The sequence below is a fragment of the Physella acuta genome, unplaced genomic scaffold, assembly GCF_028476545.2.
Source record: "Physella acuta isolate Inbredline_101_S28 unplaced genomic scaffold, ASM2847654v3 ptg001480l, whole genome shotgun sequence".
NCBI lineage: Eukaryota > Metazoa > Mollusca > Gastropoda > Physidae > Physella > Physella acuta.
In genome coordinates this window covers 762,949-785,455 of record NW_026732995.1, presented here as the reverse complement: position 1 = coordinate 785,455, position 22,507 = coordinate 762,949, and the positions used below count along the sequence as shown (strand labels likewise).

General features: G+C 40.9%; 1 protein-coding gene across 2 annotated transcripts in view; it reads left to right on the top strand.

Annotated features, from left to right (window-relative positions):
• LOC131928287 (adhesion G protein-coupled receptor L4-like) overlaps window positions 1–22,507 on the top strand; it is a 111,089-nt gene that overhangs the window by 71,733 nt on the left and 16,849 nt on the right. The window lies entirely within an intron of this gene.

Sequence of the window (22,507 nt, the reverse complement as noted above, 5' to 3'; positions counted from 1 at the left end):
TCTATTTCAAATCCATCCTCTTTCAGAATGTCATCTATTTCACTTCCACCCTCTTTCAGAATGTCATCTATTTCACGTACACCCTCTTTCAGAATGTCATCTATTTCTTCACTTCCACCCTCTTTCAGAATGTCATCTATTTTACTTCCACCCTCGTTCAGAATGTCATCTATTTCCATTCCATCCTCTTTCAGAATGTCATCTATTTCATTTCCACCCTCGTTCAGAATGTCATCTATTTTACTTCCACCTACTTTCAGAATGTCATCTATTTCACTTCCACCCTCTTTCAGAAAGTCATCTATGTCTTCACTTCCAACCTCTTTCAGAATGTCATCTATTTCAATTCCATCCTCTTTTAGGATGTCATCTATTTCACTTCCACCCTCGTTCAGAATGTCATCTAAGTCTTCACTCCACCCTCGTTCAGACTGTCATCTAAGTCTTCACTTCCAACCTCTTTCAGAATGTCATCTATTTCACTTCCGACCTCTTTCAGAATGTCATCTACGTCTTCAATTCCACCCTTTTTCAGAATGTCATCTATTTCACTTCCACCCTCTTTCAGAAAGTCATCTATGTCTTCACTTCCACCCTCGTTCAGAAAGTCATCTATTTCACTTCCACCCTCTTTCAGAATGTCATCTCTTCACTTCCACCCTCTTTCAGAATGTCATCTAAGTCTTCACTTCCACCCTCTTTCAGAATGTCATCTATTTCACTTCCACCCTCTTTCAGATTGTCATCTATTTCACTTCCACCGTCTTTCAGAATGTCATCTATTTCACTTCCACCCTCTTTCAGAATGTCATCTACGTCTTCACTTCCACCCTCTTTCAGAATGTCATCTATTTCATGTACACCCTCTTTCAGAATGTCATCTATTTCACTTCCACTCTCTTTCAGAATGTTATCTCCGTCTTCACTTCCACCCTCTTTCAGAATGACATCTATTTCACTTCCACCCTCTTTCAGATTGTCATCTATTTCACTTCCCCCGTCTTTCAGAATGTCATCTATTTCACTTCCACCCTCTTTCAGAATGTCATCTACGTCTTCACTTCCACCCTCTTTCAGAATGTCATCTATTTCACTTCCACCCTCTTTCAGAATGTCATCTCTTCACTTCCACCCTCTTTCAGAATGTCATCTAAGTCTTCACTTCCACCCTCTTTCAGAATGTCATCTATTTCACTTCCACCCTCTTTCAGATTGTCATCTATTTCACTTCCACCGTCTTTCAGAATGTCATCTATTTCACTTCCACCCTCTTTCAGAATGTCATCTACGTCTTCACTTCCACCCTCTTTCAGAATGTCATCTATTTCATGTACACCCTCTTTCAGAATGTCATCTATTTCACTTCCACTCTCTTTCAGAATGTTATCTCCGTCTTCACTTCCACCCTCTTTCAGAATGACATCTATTTCACTTCCACCCTCTTTCAGATTGTCATCTATTTCACTTCCCCCGTCTTTCAGAATGTCATCTATTTCACTTCCACCCTCTTTCAGAATGTCATCTACGTCTTCACTTCCACCCTCTTTCAGAATGTCATCTATTTCACTTCCACCCTCTTTCAGAATGTCATCTCTTCACTTCCACCCTCTTTCAGATTGTCATCTCCGTCTTCACTTCCACCCTCTTTCAGAATGTCAACTATTTCACTTCCACCCTCTTTCAGATTGTCATCTATTTCACTTCCACTGTCTTTCAGAATGTCATCTATTTCACTTCCACCCTCTTTCAGAATGTCATCTACGTCTTCACTTCCACCCTCTTTCAGAATGTCAACTATTTCACTTCCACCCTCTTTCAGGATGTCATCTATTTCACTTCCACCGTCTTTCAGAATGTAATCTATTTCGCTTCCACCCTCTTTCAAAATGTTATCTCCGTCTTCACTTCCACCCTCTTTCAGAATGACATCTATTTCACTTCCACCCTCTTTCAGAATGTAATCACCGTCTTCACTTCCACCCTCTTTCAGAATGTTATCTCCGTCTTCACTTCCACCCTCTTTCAGAATGACATCTATTTCACTTCCACCCTCTTTCAGAATGTAATCACCGTCTTCACTTCCACCCTCTTTCAGAATGTTATCTCCGTCTTCACTTCCACCCTCTTTCAGAATGTCATCTATTTCACTTCCACCCTCTTTCAGAATGTCATCTATTTCATTTCCACCCTCGTTCAGAATGTCATCTATTTTACTTCCACCTACTTTCAGAATGTCATCTATTTCACTTCCACCCTCTTTCAGAAAGTCATCTATGTCTTCACTTCCAACCTCTTTCAGAATGTCATCTATTTCAATTCCATCCTCTTTTAGGATGTCATCTATTTCACTTCCACACTCGTTCAGAATGTCATCTAAGTCTTCACTCCACCCTCGTTCAGACTGTCATCTAAGTCTTCACTTCCAACCTCTTTCAGAATGTCATCTATTTCACTTCCGACCTCTTTCAGAATGTCATCTACGTCTTCAATTCCACCCTTTTTCAGAATGTCATCTATTTCACTTCCACCCTCTTTCAGAAAGTCATCTATGTCTTCACTTCCACCCTCGTTCAGAAAGTCATCTATTTCACTTCCACCCTCTTTCAGAATGTCATCTCTTCACTTCCACCCTCTTTCAGAATGTCATCTAAGTCTTCACTTCCACCCTCTTTCAGAATGTCATCTATTTCACTTCCACCCTCTTTCAGATTGTCATCTATTTCACTTCCACCGTCTTTCAGAATGTCATCTATTTCACTTCCACCCTCTTTCAGAATGTCATCTACGTCTTCACTTCCACCCTCTTTCAGAATGTCATCTATTTCATGTACACCCTCTTTCAGAATGTCATCTATTTCACTTCCACTCTCTTTCAGAATGTTATCTCCGTCTTCACTTCCACCCTCTTTCAGAATGACATCTATTTCACTTCCACCCTCTTTCAGATTGTCATCTATTTCACTTCCCCCGTCTTTCAGAATGTCATCTATTTCACTTCCACCCTCTTTCAGAATGTCATCTACGTCTTCACTTCCACCCTCTTTCAGAATGTCATCTATTTCACTTCCACCCTCTTTCAGAATGTCATCTCTTCACTTCCACCCTCTTTCAGAATGTCATCTAAGTCTTCACTTCCACCCTCTTTCAGAATGTCATCTATTTCACTTCCACCCTCTTTCAGATTGTCATCTATTTCACTTCCACCGTCTTTCAGAATGTCATCTATTTCACTTCCACCCTCTTTCAGAATGTCATCTACGTCTTCACTTCCACCCTCTTTCAGAATGTCATCTATTTCATGTACACCCTCTTTCAGAATGTCATCTATTTCACTTCCACTCTCTTTCAGAATGTTATCTCCGTCTTCACTTCCACCCTCTTTCAGAATGACATCTATTTCACTTCCACCCTCTTTCAGATTGTCATCTATTTCACTTCCCCCGTCTTTCAGAATGTCATCTATTTCACTTCCACCCTCTTTCAGAATGTCATCTACGTCTTCACTTCCACCCTCTTTCAGAATGTCATCTATTTCACTTCCACCCTCTTTCAGAATGTCATCTCTTCACTTCCACCCTCTTTCAGATTGTCATCTCCGTCTTCACTTCCACCCTCTTTCAGAATGTCAACTATTTCACTTCCACCCTCTTTCAGATTGTCATCTATTTCACTTCCACTGTCTTTCAGAATGTCATCTATTTCACTTCCACCCTCTTTCAGAATGTCATCTACGTCTTCACTTCCACCCTCTTTCAGAATGTCAACTATTTCACTTCCACCCTCTTTCAGGATGTCATCTATTTCACTTCCACCGTCTTTCAGAATGTAATCTATTTCGCTTCCACCCTCTTTCAAAATGTTATCTCCGTCTTCACTTCCACCCTCTTTCAGAATGACATCTATTTCACTTCCACCCTCTTTCAGAATGTAATCACCGTCTTCACTTCCACCCTCTTTCAGAATGTTATCTCCGTCTTCACTTCCACCCTCTTTCAGAATGACATCTATTTCACTTCCACCCTCTTTCAGAATGTAATCACCGTCTTCACTTCCACCCTCTTTCAGAATGTTATCTCCGTCTTCACTTCCACCCTCTTTCAGAATGTCATCTATTTCACTTCCACCCACTTTCAGAATGTCATCTCCGTTTTAACTTCTACCCTCTTTCAGAATGTCATCTCCGTCTTCACTTCCACCCTCTTTCAGAATGTCATCTACGTCTTCACCTCCACCAACTTTTAGAATGTCATCTCCGTCTTCACTTCCACCCTCTTTCAGAATGTTATCTCCGTCTTAACTTCCACCGTCTTTCAGAATGTCATCTATTTCACTTCCACCCTCTTTCAGAATGTCATCTACGTCTTCACTTCCACCCTCTTTCAGAATGTCATCTCCGTCTTCACTTCCACCCTCTTTCAGAATGTCATCTACGTCTTCACGTCCACCAACTTTTAGAATGTCATCTCCGTCTTCACTTCCACCCTCTTTCAGAATGTTATCTCCGTCTTAACTTCCACCCTCTTTCAGAATGTCATCTATTTTACTTCCACCCTCTTTTAGAATGTCATCTATTTCACTTCCACTCTCTTTCAGAATGTCATCTATTTCACTTCCACCCTCTTTCAGAATGACATCTATTTCACTTCCACCCTCTTTCATTATGTCATCTATTTCACTTCCATTCTCGTTCAGAATGTCATATATTTCACTTCCACCCTCTTTCAGAATGTCATCTATTTCACTTCCACCCTCTTTAATAATGTCATCTACGTCTTCACTTCCACCCTCTTTCAGAATGTCATCTCTTTACTTCCACCCTCTTTCAGAATGTTAACTCCGTCTTCACTTCCACCCTCTTTCAGAATGTCATCTATTTCACTTCCACCCTTTCAGAATGTCATCTATTTCACTTCCACCCTCTTTCAGAATGTCATCGATTTCACTTCCACCAACTTTCAGAATGTCATCTCCGTCTTCACTTCCACCCTCTTTCAGAATGTTATCTCCGTCTTCACTTCCGACCTCTTTCAGAATGTCATCTATTTCACTTACACCCTCTTTCAGAATGTCATCTACGTCTTCACTTCCACCCTCTTTCAGAATGTCATCTCCGTCTTCACTCCCACCCTCTTTCAGAATGTCATCTATTTTACTTCAACCCTCTTTTAGAATGTCATCTATTTCACTTCCACTCTCTTTCAGAATGTCATCTATTTCACTTCCACCCTCTTTCAGAATGACATCTATTTCACTTCCACCCTCTTTCATTATGTCATCTATTTCACTTCCATTCTCGTTCAGAATGTCATCTATTTCACTTCCACCCTCTTTCAGAATGTCATCTATTTCACTTCCACCCTCTTTAATAATGTCAACTACGTCTTCACTTCCACCCTCTTTCAGAATGTCATCTCTTCACTTCAACCCTCTTTCAGAATGTTAACTCCGTCTTCACTTCCACCCTCTTTCAGAATGTCATCTTTTTCACTTCCACCCTTTCAGAATGTCATCTATTTCACTTCCACCCTCTCTCAGAATGTCATCTATTTCACTTCCACCCTCTTTCAGAATGTCATCTATTTCACTTCCACCCTCTTTCAGAATGTCATCTATTTCACTTCCACCCTCTTTCAGAATGTCATCTATTTTACTTCCACCTTCTTTCAAAATGTCAACCATTTCAATCCCACCAATTTAGAATGTCATCTATTTCACTTCCACCCTTACAGAACGTCATCTATTTTACTTCCACCCTCTTTCAGAATGTCATCAATTTCACTTCCACCCTCTTTCAGAATGTCATCTCTTCACTTCCACCCTCTTTCAGAATGTTATCTACGTCTTCACTCCCACCCTCTTTCAGTATGTCATCTCTTCACTTCCACCCTCTTTCAGAATGTCATCTCTTCACTCCCACCCTCTTTCAGAATGTCATCTATTTCACTTCCACCCTCTTTCAGATTGTCATCTATTTCACTCCCACCGTCTTTCAGAATGTCATCTATTTCACTTCCACCCTCTTTCAGAATGTCATCTACGTCTTCACTTCCGCCTCTTTCAGAATGTCATCTATTTCATGTACACCCTCTTTCAGAATGTCATCTATTTCACTTCCACCCTCTTTCAGAATGTCAACTATTTCACTTCCACCCTCTTTCAGGATGTCATCTATTTCACTTCCACCGTCTTTCAGAATGTAATCTATTTCGCTTCTACCCTCTTTCAGAATGTTATCTCCGTCTTCACTTCCACCCTCTTTCAGAATGACATCTATTTCACTTCCACCCTCTTTCAGAATGTAATCACCGTCTTCACTTCCACCCTCTTTCAGAATGTTATCTCCGTCTTCACTTCCACCCTCTTTCAGAATGACATCTATTTCACTTCCACCCTCTTTCAGAATGTAATCACCGTCTTCACTTCCACCCTCTTTCAGAATGTTATCTCCGTCTTCACTTCCACCCTCTTTCAGAATGTCATCTATTTCACTTCCACCCTCTTTCAGAATGTCATCTCCGTTTTAACTTCTACCCTCTTTCAGAATGTCATCTCCGTCTTCACTTCCACCCACTTTCAGAATGTCATCTACGTCTTCACCTCCACCAACTTTTAGAATGTCATCTCCGTCTTCACTTCCACCCTCTTTCAGAATGTTATCTCCGTCTTAACTTCCACCGTCTTTCAGAATGTCATCTATTTCACTTCCACCCTTTTTCAGAATGTCATCTACGTCTTCACTTCCACCCTCTTTCAGAACGTCATCTCCGTCTTCACTCCCACCCTCTTTCAGAATGTCATCTATTTTACTTCCACCCTCTTTTAGAATGTCATCTATTTCACTTCCACTCTCTTTCAGAATGTCATCTACGTCTTCACTTCCACCCTCTTTCAGAATGTCATCTCTTCACTTCCACCCCTTTTTCAGAATGTTAACTCCGTCTTCACTTCCACCCTCTTTCAGAATGTCATCTATTTCACTTCCACCCTTTCAGAATGTCATCTAATTCACTTCCACCCTCTTTCAGAATGTCATCGATTTCACTTCCACCAACTTTCAGAATGTCATCTCAGTCTTCACTTCCACCCTCTTTCAGAATGTTATCTCCGTCTTCACTTCCACCCTCTTTCAGAATGTCATCTATTTCACTTACACCCTCTTTCAGAATGTCATCTACGTCTTCACTTCCACCCTCTTTCAGAATGTCATCTCCGTCTTCACTCCCACCCTCTTTCAGAATGTCATCTATTGTACTTCAACCCTCTTTTAGAATGTCATCTATTTCACTTCCACTCTCTTTCAGAATGTCATCTATTTCACTTCCACCCTCTTTCAGAATGACATCTATTTCACTTCCACCCTCTTTCATTATGTCATCTATTTCACTTCCATTCTCGTTCAGAATGTCATCTATTTCACTTCCACCCTCTTTCAGAATGTCATCTATTTCACTTCCACCCTCTTTAATAATGTCAACTACGTCTTCACTTCCACCCTCTTTCAGATTGTCATCTATTCCACTTCCACCCTCTTTCAGAATGTTAACTCCGTCTTCACTTCCACCCTCTTTCAGAATGTCATCTTTTTCACTTCCACCCTTTCAGAATGTCATCTATTTCACTTCCACCCTCTTTCAGAATGTCATCTACGTCTTCACTTCCACCCTCTTTCAGAATGTCATCTCCGTCTTCACTTCCACCCTCTTTCAGAATGTCATCTACGTCTTCACGTCCACCAACTTTTAGAATGTCATCTCCGTCTTCACTTCCACCCTCTTTCAGAATGTTATCTCCGTCTTAACTTCCACCCTCTTTCAGAATGTCATCTATTTTACTTCCACCCTCTTTTAGAATGTCATCTATTTCACTTCCACTCTCTTTCAGAATGTCATCTATTTCACTTCCACCATTTTCAGAATGACATCTATTTCACTTCCACCCTCTTTCATTATGTCATCTATTTCACTTCCATTCTCGTTCAGAATGTCATATATTTCACTTCCACCCTCTTTCAGAATGTCATCTATTTCACTTCCACCCTCTTTAATAATGTCATCTACGTCTTCACTTCCACCCTCTTTCAGAATGTCATCTCTTTACTTCCACCCTCTTTCAGAATGTTAACTCCGTCTTCACTTCCACCCTCTTTCAGAATGTCATCTATTTCACTTCCACCCTTTCAGAATGTCATCTATTTCACTTCCACCCTCTTTCAGAATGTCATCGATTTCACTTCCACCAACTTTCAGAATGTCATCTCCGTCTTCACTTCCACCCTCTTTCAGAATGTTATCTCCGTCTTCACTTCCGACCTCTTTCAGAATGTCATCTATTTCACTTACACCCTCTTTCAGAATGTCATCTACGTCTTCACTTCCACCCTCTTTCAGAATGTCATCTCCGTCTTCACTCCCACCCTCTTTCAGAATGTCATCTATTTTACTTCAACCCTCTTTTAGAATGTCATCTATTTCACTTCCACTCTCTTTCAGAATGTCATCTATTTCACTTCCACCCTCTTTCAGAATGACATCTATTTCACTTCCACCCTCTTTCATTATGTCATCTATTTCACTTCCATTCTCGTTCAGAATGTCATCTATTTCACTTCCACCCTCTTTCAGAATGTCATCTATTTCACTTCCACCCTCTTTAATAATGTCAACTACGTCTTCACTTCCACCCTCTTTCAGAATGTCATCTCTTCACTTCAACCCTCTTTCAGAATGTTAACTCCGTCTTCACTTCCACCCTCTTTCAGAATGTCATCTTTTTCACTTCCACCCTTTCAGAATGTCATCTATTTCACTTCCACCCTCTCTCAGAATGTTATCTATTTCACTTCCACCCTCTTTCAGAATGTCATCTATTTCACTTCCACCCTCTTTCAGAATGTCATCTATTTCACTTCCACCCTCTTTCAGAATGTCATCTATTTTACTTCCACCTTCTTTCAAAATGTCAACCATTTCAATCCCACCAATTTAGAATGTCATCTATTTCACTTCCACCCTTACAGAACGTCATCTATTTTACTTCCACCCTCTTTCAGAATGTCATCAATTTCACTTCCACCCTCTTTCAGAATGTCATCTATTCCACTTCCACCCTCTTTCAGGATGTCATCTATTTCACTTCCACCCTCTTTCAGAATGTCATCTCTTCACTTCCACCCTCTTTCAGAATGTTATCTACGTCTTCACTCCCACCCTCTTTCAGAATGTCATCTCTTCACTTCCACCCTCTTTCAGAATGTCATCTCTTCACTCCCACCCTCTTTCAGAATGTCATCTATTTCACTTCCACCCTCTTTCAGATTGTCATCTATTTCACTCCCACCGTCTTTCAGAATGTCATCTATTTCACTTCCACCCTCTTTCAGAATGTCATCTACGTCTTCACTTCCACCCTCTTTCAGAATGTCATCTATTTCATGTACACCCTCTTTCAGAATGTCATCTATTTCACTTCCACCCTCTTTCAGAATGTCAACTATTTCACTTCCACCCTCTTTCAGGATGTCATCTATTTCACTTCCACCGTCTTTCAGAATGTAATCTATTTCGCTTCTACCCTCTTTCAGAATGTTATCTCCGTCTTCACTTCCACCCTCTTTCAGAATGACATCTATTTCACTTCCACCCTCTTTCAGAATGTAATCACCGTCTTCACTTCCACCCTCTTTCAGAATGTTATCTCCGTCTTCACTTCCACCCTCTTTCAGAATGACATCTATTTCACTTCCACCCTCTTTCAGAATGTAATCACCGTCTTCACTTCCACCCTCTTTCAGAATGTTATCTCCGTCTTCACTTCCACCCTCTTTCAGAATGTCATCTATTTCACTTCCACCCACTTTCAGAATGTCATCTCCGTTTTAACTTCTACCCTCTTTCAGAATGTCATCTCCGTCTTCACTTCCACCCACTTTCAGAATGTCATCTACGTCTTCACCTCCACCAACTTTTAGAATGTCATCTCCGTCTTCACTTCCACCCTCTTTCAGAATGTTATCTCCGTCTTAACTTCCACCGTCTTTCAGAATGTCATCTATTTCACTTCCACCCTCTTTCAGAATGTCATCTACGTCTTCACTTCCACCCTCTTTCAGAACGTCATCTCCGTCTTCACTCCCACCCTCTTTCAGAATGTCATCTATTTTACTTCCACCCTCTTTTAGAATGTCATCTATTTCACTTCCACTCTCTTTCAGAATGTCATCTACGTCTTCACTTCCACCCTCTTTCAGAATGTCATCTCTTCACTTCCACCCCTTTTTCAGAATGTTAACTCCGTCTTCACTTCCACCCTCTTTCAGAATGTCATCTATTTCACTTCCACCCTTTCAGAATGTCATCTATTTCACTTCCACCCTCTTTCAGAATGTCATCGATTTCACTTCCACCAACTTTCAGAATGTCATCTCAGTCTTCACTTCCACCCTCTTTCAGAATGTTATCTCCGTCTTCACTTCCACCCTCTTTCAGAATGTCATCTATTTCACTTACACCCTCTTTCAGAATGTCATCTACGTCTTCACTTCCACCCTCTTTCAGAATGTCATCTCCGTCTTCACTCCCACCCTCTTTCAGAATGTCATCTATTGTACTTCAACCCTCTTTTAGAATGTCATCTATTTCACTTCCACTCTCTTTCAGAATGTCATCTATTTCACTTCCACCCTCTTTCAGAATGACATCTATTTCACTTCCACCCTCTTTCATTATGTCATCTATTTCACTTCCATTCTCGTTCAGAATGTCATCTATTTCACTTCCACCCTCTTTCAGAATGTCATCTATTTCACTTCCACCCTCTTTAATAATGTCAACTACGTCTTCACTTCCACCCTCTTTCAGATTGTCATCTATTCCACTTCCACCCTCTTTCAGAATGTTAACTCCGTCTTCACTTCCACCCTCTTTCAGAATGTCATCTTTTTCACTTCCACCCTTTCAGAATGTCATCTATTTCACTTCCACCCTCTCTCAGAATGTCATCTATTTCACTTCCACCCTCTTTCAGAATGTCATCTATTTTACTTCCAACCTCTTTCAGAATGTCATCTATTTTACTTCCACCTTCTTTCAAAATGTCAACCATTTCAATCCCACCAATTTAGAATGTCATCTATTTCACTTCCACCCTTACAGAACGTCATCTATTTCACTTCCACCCTTACAGAACGTCATCTATTTTACTTCAACCCTCTTTCAGAATGTCATCAATTTCACTTCCACCCTCTTTCAGAATGTCATCTATTCCACTTCCACCCTCTTTCAGAATGTCATCTATTTCACTTCCACCCTCTTTCAGAATGTCATCTCTTCACTTCCACCCTCTTTCAGAATGTCATCTACGTCTTCACTCCCACCCTCTTTCAGAATGTCATCTCTTCACTTCCACCCTCTTTCAGAATGTCATCTCTTCACTCCCACCCTCTTTCAGAATGTCATCTATTTCACTTCCACCCTCTTTCAGATTGTCATCTATTTCACTCCCACCGTCTTTCAGAATGTCATCTATTTCACTTCCATCCTCTTTCAGAATGTCATCTACGTCTTCACTTCCACCCTCTTTCAGAATGTCATCTATTTCACTTCCACCCTCTTTAATAATGTCAACTACGTCTTCACTTCCACCCTCTTTCAGAATGTCATCTCTTCACTTCAACCCTCTTTCAGAATGTTAACTCCGTCTTCACTTCCACCCTCTTTCAGAATGTCATCTTTTTCACTTCCACCCTTTCAGAATGTCATCTATTTCACTTCCACCCTCTCTCAGAATGTCATCTATTTCACTTCCACCCTCTTTCAGAATGTCATCTATTTCACTTCCACCCTCTTTCAGAATGTCATCTATTTCACTTCCACCCTCTTTCAGAATGTCATCTATTTTACTTCCACCTTCTTTCAAAATGTCAACCATTTCAATCCCACCAATTTAGAATGTCATCTATTTCACTTCCACCCTTACAGAACGTCATCTATTTTACTTCCACCCTCTTTCAGAATGTCATCAATTTCACTTCCACCCTCTTTCAGAATGTCATCTATTCCACTTCCACCCTCTTTCAGGATGTCATCTATTTCACTTCCACCCTCTTTCAGAATGTCATCTCTTCACTTCCACCCTCTTTCAGAATGTTATCTACGTCTTCACTCCCACCCTCTTTCAGAATGTCATCTCTTCACTTCCACCCTCTTTCAGAATGTCATCTCTTCACTCCCACCCTCTTTCAGAATGTCATCTATTTCACTTCCACCCTCTTTCAGATTGTCATCTATTTCACTCCCACCGTCTTTCAGAATGTCATCTATTTCACTTCCACCCTCTTTCAGAATGTCATCTACGTCTTCACTTCCACCCTCTTTCAGAATGTCATCTATTTCATGTACACCCTCTTTCAGAATGTCATCTATTTCACTTCCACCCTCTTTCAGAATGTCAACTATTTCACTTCCACCCTCTTTCAGGATGTCATCTATTTCACCTCCACCGTCTTTCAGAATGTAATCTATTTCGCTTCTACCCTCTTTCAGAATGTTATCTCCGTCTTCACTTCCACCCTCTTTCAGAATGACATCTATTTCACTTCCACCCTCTTTCAGAATGTAATCACCGTCTTCACTTCCACCCTCTTTCAGAATGTTATCTCCGTCTTCACTTCCACCCTCTTTCAGAATGACATCTATTTCACTTCCACCCTCTTTCAGAATGTAATCACCGTCTTCACTTCCACACTCTTTCAGAATGTTATCTCCGTCTTCACTTCCACCCTCTTTCAGAATGACATCTATTTCACTTCCACCCTCTTTCAGAATGTAATCACCGTCTTCACTTCCACCCTCTTTCAGAATGTTATCTCCGTCTTCACTTCCACCCTCTTTCAGAATGACATCTATTTCACTTCCACCCTCTTTCAGAATGTAATCACCGTCTTCACTTCCACCCTCTTTCAGAATGTTATCTCCGTCTTCACTTCCACCCTCTTTCAGAATGACATCTATTTCACTTCCACCCTCTTTCAGAATGTAATCACCGTCTTCACTTCCACACTCTTTCAGAATGTTATCTCCGTCTTCACTTCCACCCTCTTTCAGAATGTCATCTATTTCACTTCCACCCACTTTCAGAATGTCATCTCCGTTTTAACTTCTACCCTCTTTCAGAATGTCATCTCCGTCTTCACTTCCACCCACTTTCAGAATGTCATCTACGTCTTCACCTCCACCAACTTTTAGAATGTCATCTCCGTCTTCACTTCCACCCTCTTTCAGAATGTTATCTCCGTCTTAACTTCCACCGTCTTTCAGAATGTCATCTATTTCACTTCCACCCTCTTTCAGAATGTCATCTACGTCTTCACTTCCACCCTCTTTCAGAACGTCATCTCCGTCTTCACTCCCACCCTCTTTCAGAATGTCATCTATTTTACTTCCACCCTCTTTTAGAATGTCATCTATTTCACTTCCACTCTCTTTCAGAATGTCATCTACGTCTTCACTTCCACCCTCTTTCAGAATGTCATCTCTTCACTTCCACCCCTTTTTCAGAATGTTAACTCCATCTTCACTTCCACCCTCTTTCAGAATGTCATCTATTTCACTTCCACCCTTTCAGAATGTCATCTATTTCACTTCCACCCTCTTTCAGAATGTCATCGATTTCACTTCCACCAACTTTCAGAATGTCATCTCAGTCTTCACTTCCACCCTCTTTCAGAATGTTATCTCCGTCTTCACTTCCACCCTCTTTCAGAATGTCATCTATTTCACTTACACCCTCTTTCAGAATGTCATCTACGTCTTCACTTCCACCCTCTTTCAGAATGTCATCTCCGTCTTCACTCCCACCCTCTTTCAGAATGTCATCTATTGTACTTCAACCCTCTTTTAGAATGTCATCTATTTCACTTCCACTCTCTTTCAGAATGTCATCTATTTCACTTCCACCCTCTTTCAGAATGACATCTATTTCACTTCCACCCTCTTTCATTATGTCATCTATTTCACTTCCATTCTCGTTCAGAATGTCATCTATTTCACTTCCACCCTCTTTCAGAATGTCATCTATTTCACTTCCACCCTCTTTAATAATGTCAACTACGTCTTCACTTCCACCCTCTTTCAGATTGTCATCTATTCCACTTCCACCCTCTTTCAGAATGTTAACTCCGTCTTCACTTCCACCCTCTTTCAGAATGTCATCTTTTTCACTTCCACCCTTTCAGAATGTCATCTATTTCACTTCCACCCTCTTTCAGAATGTCATCTACGTCTTCACTTCCACCCTCTTTCAGAATGTCATCTCCGTCTTCACTTCCACCCTCTTTCAGAATGTCATCTACGTCTTCACGTCCACCAACTTTTAGAATGTCATATCCGTCTTCACTTCCACCCTCTTTCAGAATGTTATCTCCGTCTTAACTTCCACCCTCTTTCAGAATGTCATCTATTTTACTTCCACCCTCTTTTAGAATGTCATCTATTTCACTTCCACTCTCTTTCAGAATGTCATCTATTTCACTTCCACCATTTTCAGAATGACATCTTTTTCACTTCCACCCTCTTTCATTATGTCATCTATTTCACTTCCATTCTCGTTCAGAATGTCATATATTTCACTTCCACCCTCTTTCAGAATGTCATCTATTTCACTTCCACCCTCTTTAATAATGTCATCTACGTCTTCACTTCCACCCTCTTTCAGAATGTCATCTCTTTACTTCCACCCTCTTTCAGAATGTTAACTCCGTCTTCACTTCCACCCTCTTTCAGAATGTCATCTATTTCACTTCCACCCTTTCAGAATGTCATCTATTTCACTTCCACCCTCTTTCAGAATGTCATCGATTTCACTTCCACCAACTTTCAGAATGTCATCTCCGTCTTCACTTCCACCCTCTTTCAGAATGTTATCTCCGTCTTCACTTCCGACCTCTTTCAGAATGTCATCTATTTCACTTACACCCTCTTTCAGAATGTCATCTACGTCTTCACTTCCACCCTCTTTCAGAATGTCATCTCCGTCTTCACTCCCACCCTCTTTCAGAATGTCATCTATTTTACTTCAACCCTCTTTTAGAATGTCATCTATTTCACTTCCACTCTCTTTCAGAATGTCATCTATTTCACTTCCACCCTCTTTCAGAATGACATCTATTTCACTTCCACCCTCTTTCATTATGTCATCTATTTCACTTCCATTCTCGTTCAGAATGTCATCTATTTCACTTCCACCCTCTTTCAGAATGTCATCTATTTCACTTCCACCCTCTTTAATAATGTCAACTACGTCTTCACTTCCACCCTCTTTCAGAATGTCATCTCTTCACTTCAACCCTCTTTCAGAATGTTAACTCCGTCTTCACTTCCACCCTCTTTCAGAATGTCATCTTTTTCACTTCCACCCTTTCAGAATGTCATCTATTTCACTTCCACCCTCTCTCAGAATGTCATCTATTTCACTTCCACCCTCTTTCAGAATGTCATCTATTTCACTTCCACCCTCTTTCAGAATGTCATCTATTTCACTTCCACCCTCTTTCAGAATGTCATCTATTTTACTTCCACCTTCTTTCAAAATGTCAACCATTTCAATCCCACCAATTTAGAATGTCATCTATTTCACTTCCACCCTTACAGAACGTCATCTATTTTACTTCCACCCTCTTTCAGAATGTCATCAATTTCACTTCCACCCTCTTTCAGAATGTCATCTATTCCACTTCCACCCTCTTTCAGGATGTCATCTATTTCACTTCCACCCTCTTTCAGAATGTCATCTCTTCACTTCCACCCTCTTTCAGAATGTTATCTACGTCTTCACTCCCACCCTCTTTCAGAATGTCATCTCTTCACTTCCACCCTCTTTCAGAATGTCATCTCTTCACTCCCACCCTCTTTCAGAATGTCATCTATTTCACTTCCACCCTCTTTCAGATTGTCATCTATTTCACTCCCACCGTCTTTCAGAATGTCATCTATTTCACTTCCACCCTCTTTCAGAATGTCATCTACGTCTTCACTTCCACCCTCTTTCAGAATGTCATCTATTTCATGTACACCCTCTTTCAGAATGTCATCTATTTCACTTCCACCCTCTTTCAGAATGTCAACTATTTCACTTCCACCCTCTTTCAGGATGTCATCTATTTCACTTCCACCGTCTTTCAGAATGTAATCTATTTCGCTTCTACCCTCTTTCAGAATGTTATCTCCGTCTTCACTTCCACCCTCTTTCAGAATGACATCTATTTCACTTCCACCCTCTTTCAGAATGTAATCACCGTCTTCACTTCCACCCTCTTTCAGAATGTTATCTCCGTCTTCACTTCCACCCTCTTTCAGAATGACATCTATTTCACTTCCACCCTCTTTCAGAATGTAATCACCGTCTTCACTTCCACCCTCTTTCAGAATGTTATCTCCGTCTTCACTTCCACCCTCTTTCAGAATGTCATCTATTTCACTTCCACCCACTTTCAGAATGTCATCTCCGTTTTAACTTCTACCCTCTTTCAGAATGTCATCTCCGTCTTCACTTCCACCCACTTTCAGAATGTCATCTACGTCTTCACCTCCACCAACTTTTAGAATGTCATCTCCGTCTTCACTTCCACCCTCTTTCAGAATGTTATCTCCGTCTTAACTTCCACCGTCTTTCAGAATGTCATCTATTTCACTTCCACCCTCTTTCAGAATGTCATCTACGTCTTCACTTCCACCCTCTTTCAGAACGTCATCTCCGTCTTCACTCCCACCCTCTTTCAGAATGTCATCTATTTTACTTCCACCCTCTTTTAGAATGTCATCTATTTCACTTCCACTCTCTTTCAGAATGTCATCTACGTCTTCACTTCCACCCTCTTTCAGAATGTCATCTCTTCACTTCCACCCCTTTTTCAGAATGTTAACTCCGTCTTCACTTCCACCCTCTTTCAGAATGTCATCTATTTCACTTCCACCCTTTCAGAATGTCATCTATTTCACTTCCACCCTCTTTCAGAATGTCATCGATTTCACTTCCACCAACTTTCAGAATGTCATCTCAGTCTTCACTTCCACCCTCTTTCAGAATGTTATCTCCGTCTTCACTTCCACCCTCTTTCAGAATGTCATCTATTTCACTTACACCCTCTTTCAGAATGTCATCTACGTCTTCACTTCCACCCTCTTTCAGAATGTCATCTCCGTCTTCACTCCCACCCTCTTTCAGAATGTCATCTATTGTACTTCAACCCTCTTTTAGAATGTCATCTATTTCACTTCCACTCTCTTTCAGAATGTCATCTATTTCACTTCCACCCTCTTTCAGAATGACATCTATTTCACTTCCACCCTCTTTCATTATGTCATCTATTTCACTTCCATTCTCGTTCAGAATGTCATCTATTTCACTTCCACCCTCTTTCAGAATGTCATCTATTTCACTTCCACCCTCTTTAATAATGTCAACTACGTCTTCACTTCCACCCTCTTTCAGATTGTCATCTATTCCACTTCCACCCTCTTTCAGAATGTTAACTCCGTCTTCACTTCCACCCTCTTTCAGAATGTCATCTTTTTCACTTCCACCCTTTCAGAATGTCATCTATTTCACTTCCACCCTCTCTCAGAATGTCATCTATTTCACTTCCACCCTCTTTCAGAATGTCATCTATTTTACTTCCAACCTCTTTCAGAATGTCATCTATTTTACTTCCACCTTCTTTCAAAATGTCAACCATTTCAATCCCACCAATTTAGAATGTCATCTATTTCACTTCCACCCTTACAGAACGTCATCTATTTTACTTCAACCCTCTTTCAGAATGTCATCAATTTCACTTCCACCCTCTTTCAGAATGTCATCTATTCCACTTCCACCCTCTTTCAGAATGTCATCTATTTCACTTCCACCCTCTTTCAGAATGTCATCTCTTCACTTCCACCCTCTTTCAGAATGTCATCTACGTCTTCACTCCCACCCTCTTTCAGAATGTCATCTCTTCACTTCCACCCTCTTTCAGAATGTCATCTCTTCACTCCCACCCTCTTTCAGAATGTCATCTATTTCACTTCCACCCTCTTTCAGATTGTCATCTATTTCACTCCCACCGTCTTTCAGAATGTCATCTATTTCACTTCCATCCTCTTTCAGAATGTCATCTACGTCTTCACTTCCACCCTCTTTCAGAATGTCATCTATTTCACTTCCACCCTCTTTAATAATGTCAACTACGTCTTCACTTCCACCCTCTTTCAGAATGTCATCTCTTCAATTCAACCCTCTTTCAGAATGTTAACTCCGTCTTCACTTCCACCCTCTTTCAGAATGTCATCTTTTTCACTTCCACCCTTTCAGAATGTCATCTATTTCACTTCCACCCTCTCTCAGAATGTCATCTATTTCACTTCCACCCTCTTTCAGAATGTCATCTATTTCACTTCCACCCTCTTTCAGAATGTCATCTATTTCACTTCCACCCTCTTTCAGAATGTCATCTATTTTACTTCCACCTTCTTTCAAAATGTCAACCATTTCAATCCCACCAATTTAGAATGTCATCTATTTCACTTCCACCCTTACAGAACGTCATCTATTTTACTTCCACCCTCTTTCAGAATGTCATCAATTTCACTTCCACCCTCTTTCAGAATGTCATCTATTCCACTTCCACCCTCTTTCAGGATGTCATCTATTTCACTTCCACCCTCTTTCAGAATGTCATCTCTTCACTTCCACCCTCTTTCAGAATGTTATCTACGTCTTCACTCCCACCCTCTTTCAGAATGTCATCTCTTCACTTCCACCCTCTTTCAGAATGTCATCTCTTCACTCCCACCCTCTTTCAGAATGTCATCTATTTCACTTCCACCCTCTTTCAGATTGTCATCTATTTCACTCCCACCGTCTTTCAGAATGTCATCTATTTCACTTCCACCCTCTTTCAGAATGTCATCTACGTCTTCACTTCCACCCTCTTTCAGAATGTCATCTATTTCATGTACACCCTCTTTCAGAATGTCATCTATTTCACTTCCACCCTCTTTCAGAATGTCAACTATTTCACTTCCACCCTCTTTCAGGATGTCATCTATTTCACTTCCACCGTCTTTCAGAATGTAATCTATTTCGCTTCTACCCTCTTTCAGAATGTTATCTCCGTCTTCACTTCCACCCTCTTTCAGAATGACATCTATTTCACTTCCACCCTCTTTCAGAATGTAATCACCGTCTTCACTTCCACCCTCTTTCAGAATGTTATCTCCGTCTTCACTTCCACCCTCTTTCAGAATGACATCTATTTCACTTCCACCCTCTTTCAGAATGTAATCACCGTCTTCACTTCCACACTCTTTCAGAATGTTATCTCCGTCTTCACTTCCACCCTCTTTCAGAATGTCATCTATTTCACTTCCACCCACTTTCAGAATGTCATCTCCGTTTTAACTTCTACCCTCTTTCAGAATGTCATCTCCGTCTTCACTTCCACCCACTTTCAGAATGTCATCTACGTTTTCACCTCCACCAACTTTTAGAATGTCATCTCCGTCTTCACTTCCACCCTCTTTCAGAATGTTATCTCCGTCTTAACTTCCACCGTCTTTCAGAATGTCATCTATTTCACTTCCACCCTCTTTCAGAATGTCATCTACGTCTTCACTTCCACCCTCTTTCAGAACGTCATCTCCGTCTTCACTCCCACCCTCTTTCAGAATGTCATCTATTTTACTTCCACCCTCTTTTAGAATGTCATCTATTTCACTTCCACTCTCTTTCAGAATGTCATCTACGTCTTCACTTCCACCCTCTTTCAGAATGTCATCTCTTCACTTCCACCCCTTTTTCAGAATGTTAACTCCGTCTTCACTTCCACCCTCTTTCAGAATGTCATCTATTTCACTTCCACCCTTTCAGAATGTCATCTATTTCACTTCCACCCTCTTTCAGAATGTCATCGATTTCACTTCCACCAACTTTCAGAATGTCATCTCAGTCTTCACTTCCACCCTCTTTCAGAATGTTATCTCCGTCTTCACTTCCACCCTCTTTCAGAATGTCATCTATTTCACTTACACCCTCTTTCAGAATGTCATCTACGTCTTCACTTCCACCCTCTTTCAGAATGTCATCTCCGTCTTCACTCCCACCCTCTTTCAGAATGTCATCTATTGTACTTCAACCCTCTTTTAGAATGTCATCTATTTCACTTCCACTCTCTTTCAGAATGTCATCTATTTCACTTCCACCCTCTTTCAGAATGACATCTATTTCACTTCCACCCTCTTTCATTATGTCATCTATTTCACTTCCATTCTCGTTCAGAATGTCATCTATTTCACTTCCACCCTCTTTCAGAATGTCATCTATTTCACTTCCACCCTCTTTAATAATGTCAACTACGTCTTCACTTCCACCCTCTTTCAGAATGTCATCTATTCCACTTCCACCCTCTTTCAGAATGTTAACTCCGTCTTCACTTCCACCCTCTTTCAGAATGTCATCTTTTTCACTTCCACCCTTTCAGAATGTCATCTATTTCACTTCCACCCTCTCTCAGAATGTCATCTATTTCACTTCCACCCTCTTTCAGAATGTCATCTATTTTACTTCCAACCTCTTTCAGAATGTCATCTATTTCACTTCCACCCTTACAGAACGTCATCTATTTTACTTCAACCCTCTTTCAGAATGTCATCAATTTCACTTCCACCCTCTTTCAGAATGTCATCTATTCCACTTCCACCCTCTTTCAGAATGTCATCTATTTCACTTCCACCCTCTTTCAGAATGTCATCTCTTCACTTCCACCCTCTTTCAGAATGTCATCTACGTCTTCACTCCCACCCTCTTTCAGAATGTCATCTCTTCACTTCCACCCTCTTTCAGAATGTCATCTCTTCACTCCCACCCTCTTTCAGAATGTCATCTATTTCACTTCCACCCTCTTTCAGATTGTCATCTATTTCACTCCCACCGTCTTTCAGAATGTCATCTATTTCACTTCCACCCTCTTTCAGAATGTCATCTACGTCTTCACTTCCACCCTCTTTCAGAATGTCATCTATTTCATGTACACCCTCTTTCAGAATGTCATCTATTTCACTTCCACCCTCTTTCAGAATGTTATCTCCGTCTTCACTTCCACCCTCTTTCAGAATGACATCTAATTCACTTCCACCCTCTTTCAGATTGTCATCTATTTCACTTCCCCCGTCTTTCAGAATGTCATCTATTTCACTTCCACCCTCTTTCAGAATGTCATCTACGTCTTCACTTCCACCCCCTTTCAGATTGTCATCTATTTCACTTCCACCCTCTTTCAGAATGTCATCTCTTCACTTCCACCCTCTTTCAGAATGTCATCTACGTCTTCACTTCCACCCTCTTTCAGAATGTCATCTCTTCACTTCCACCCTCTTTCAGAATGTCATCTCCGTCTTCACTTCCACCCTCTTTCAGAATGTCAACTATTTCACTTCCACCTCTTTCAGATTGTCATCTATTTCACTTCCACCGTCTTTCAGAATGTAATCTATTTCGCTTCTACCCTCTTTCAGAATGTTATCTCCGTCTTCACTTCCACCCTCTTTCAGAATGACATCTATTTCACTTCCACCCTCTTTCAGAATGTAATCACCGTCTTCACTTCCACCCTCTTTCAGAATGTTATCTCCGTCTTCACTTCCACCCTCTTTCAGAATGACATCTATTTCACTTCCACCCTCTTTCAGAATGTAATCACCGTCTTCACTTCCACCCTCTTTCAGAATGTCATCTATTTCACTTCCACCCACTTTCAGAATGTCATCTCCGTTTTAACTTCTACCCTCTTTCAGAATGTCATCTCCGTCTTCACTTCCACCCACTTTCAGAATGTCATCTACGTCTTCACCTCCACCAACTTTTAGAATGTCATCTCCGTCTTCACTTCCACCCTCTTTCAGAATGTTATCTCCGTCTTAACTTCCACCGTCTTTCAGAATGTCATCTATTTCACTTCCACCCTCTTTCAGAATGTCATCTACGTCTTCACTTCCACCCTCTTTCAGAACGTCATCTCCGTCTTCACTCCCACCCTCTTTCAGAATGTCATCTATTTTACTTCCACCCTCTTTTAGAATGTCATCTATTTCACTTCCACTCTCTTTCAGAATGTCATCTACGTCTTCACTTCCACCCTCTTTCAGAATGTCATCTCTTCACTTCCACCCTCTTTCAGAATGTTAACTCCGTCTTCACTTCCACCCTCTTTCAGAATGTCATCTATTTCACTTCCACCCTTTCAGAATGTCATCTATTTCACTTCCACCCTCTTTCAGAATGTCATCGATTTCACTTCCACCAACTTTCAGAATGTCATCTCAGTCTTCACTTCCACCCTCTTTCAGAATGTTATCTCCGTCTTCACTTCCACCCTCTTTCAGAATGTCATCTATTTCACTTACACCCTCTTTCAGAATGTCATCTACGTCTTCACTTCCACCCTCTTTCAGAATGTCATCTCCGTCTTCACTCCCAC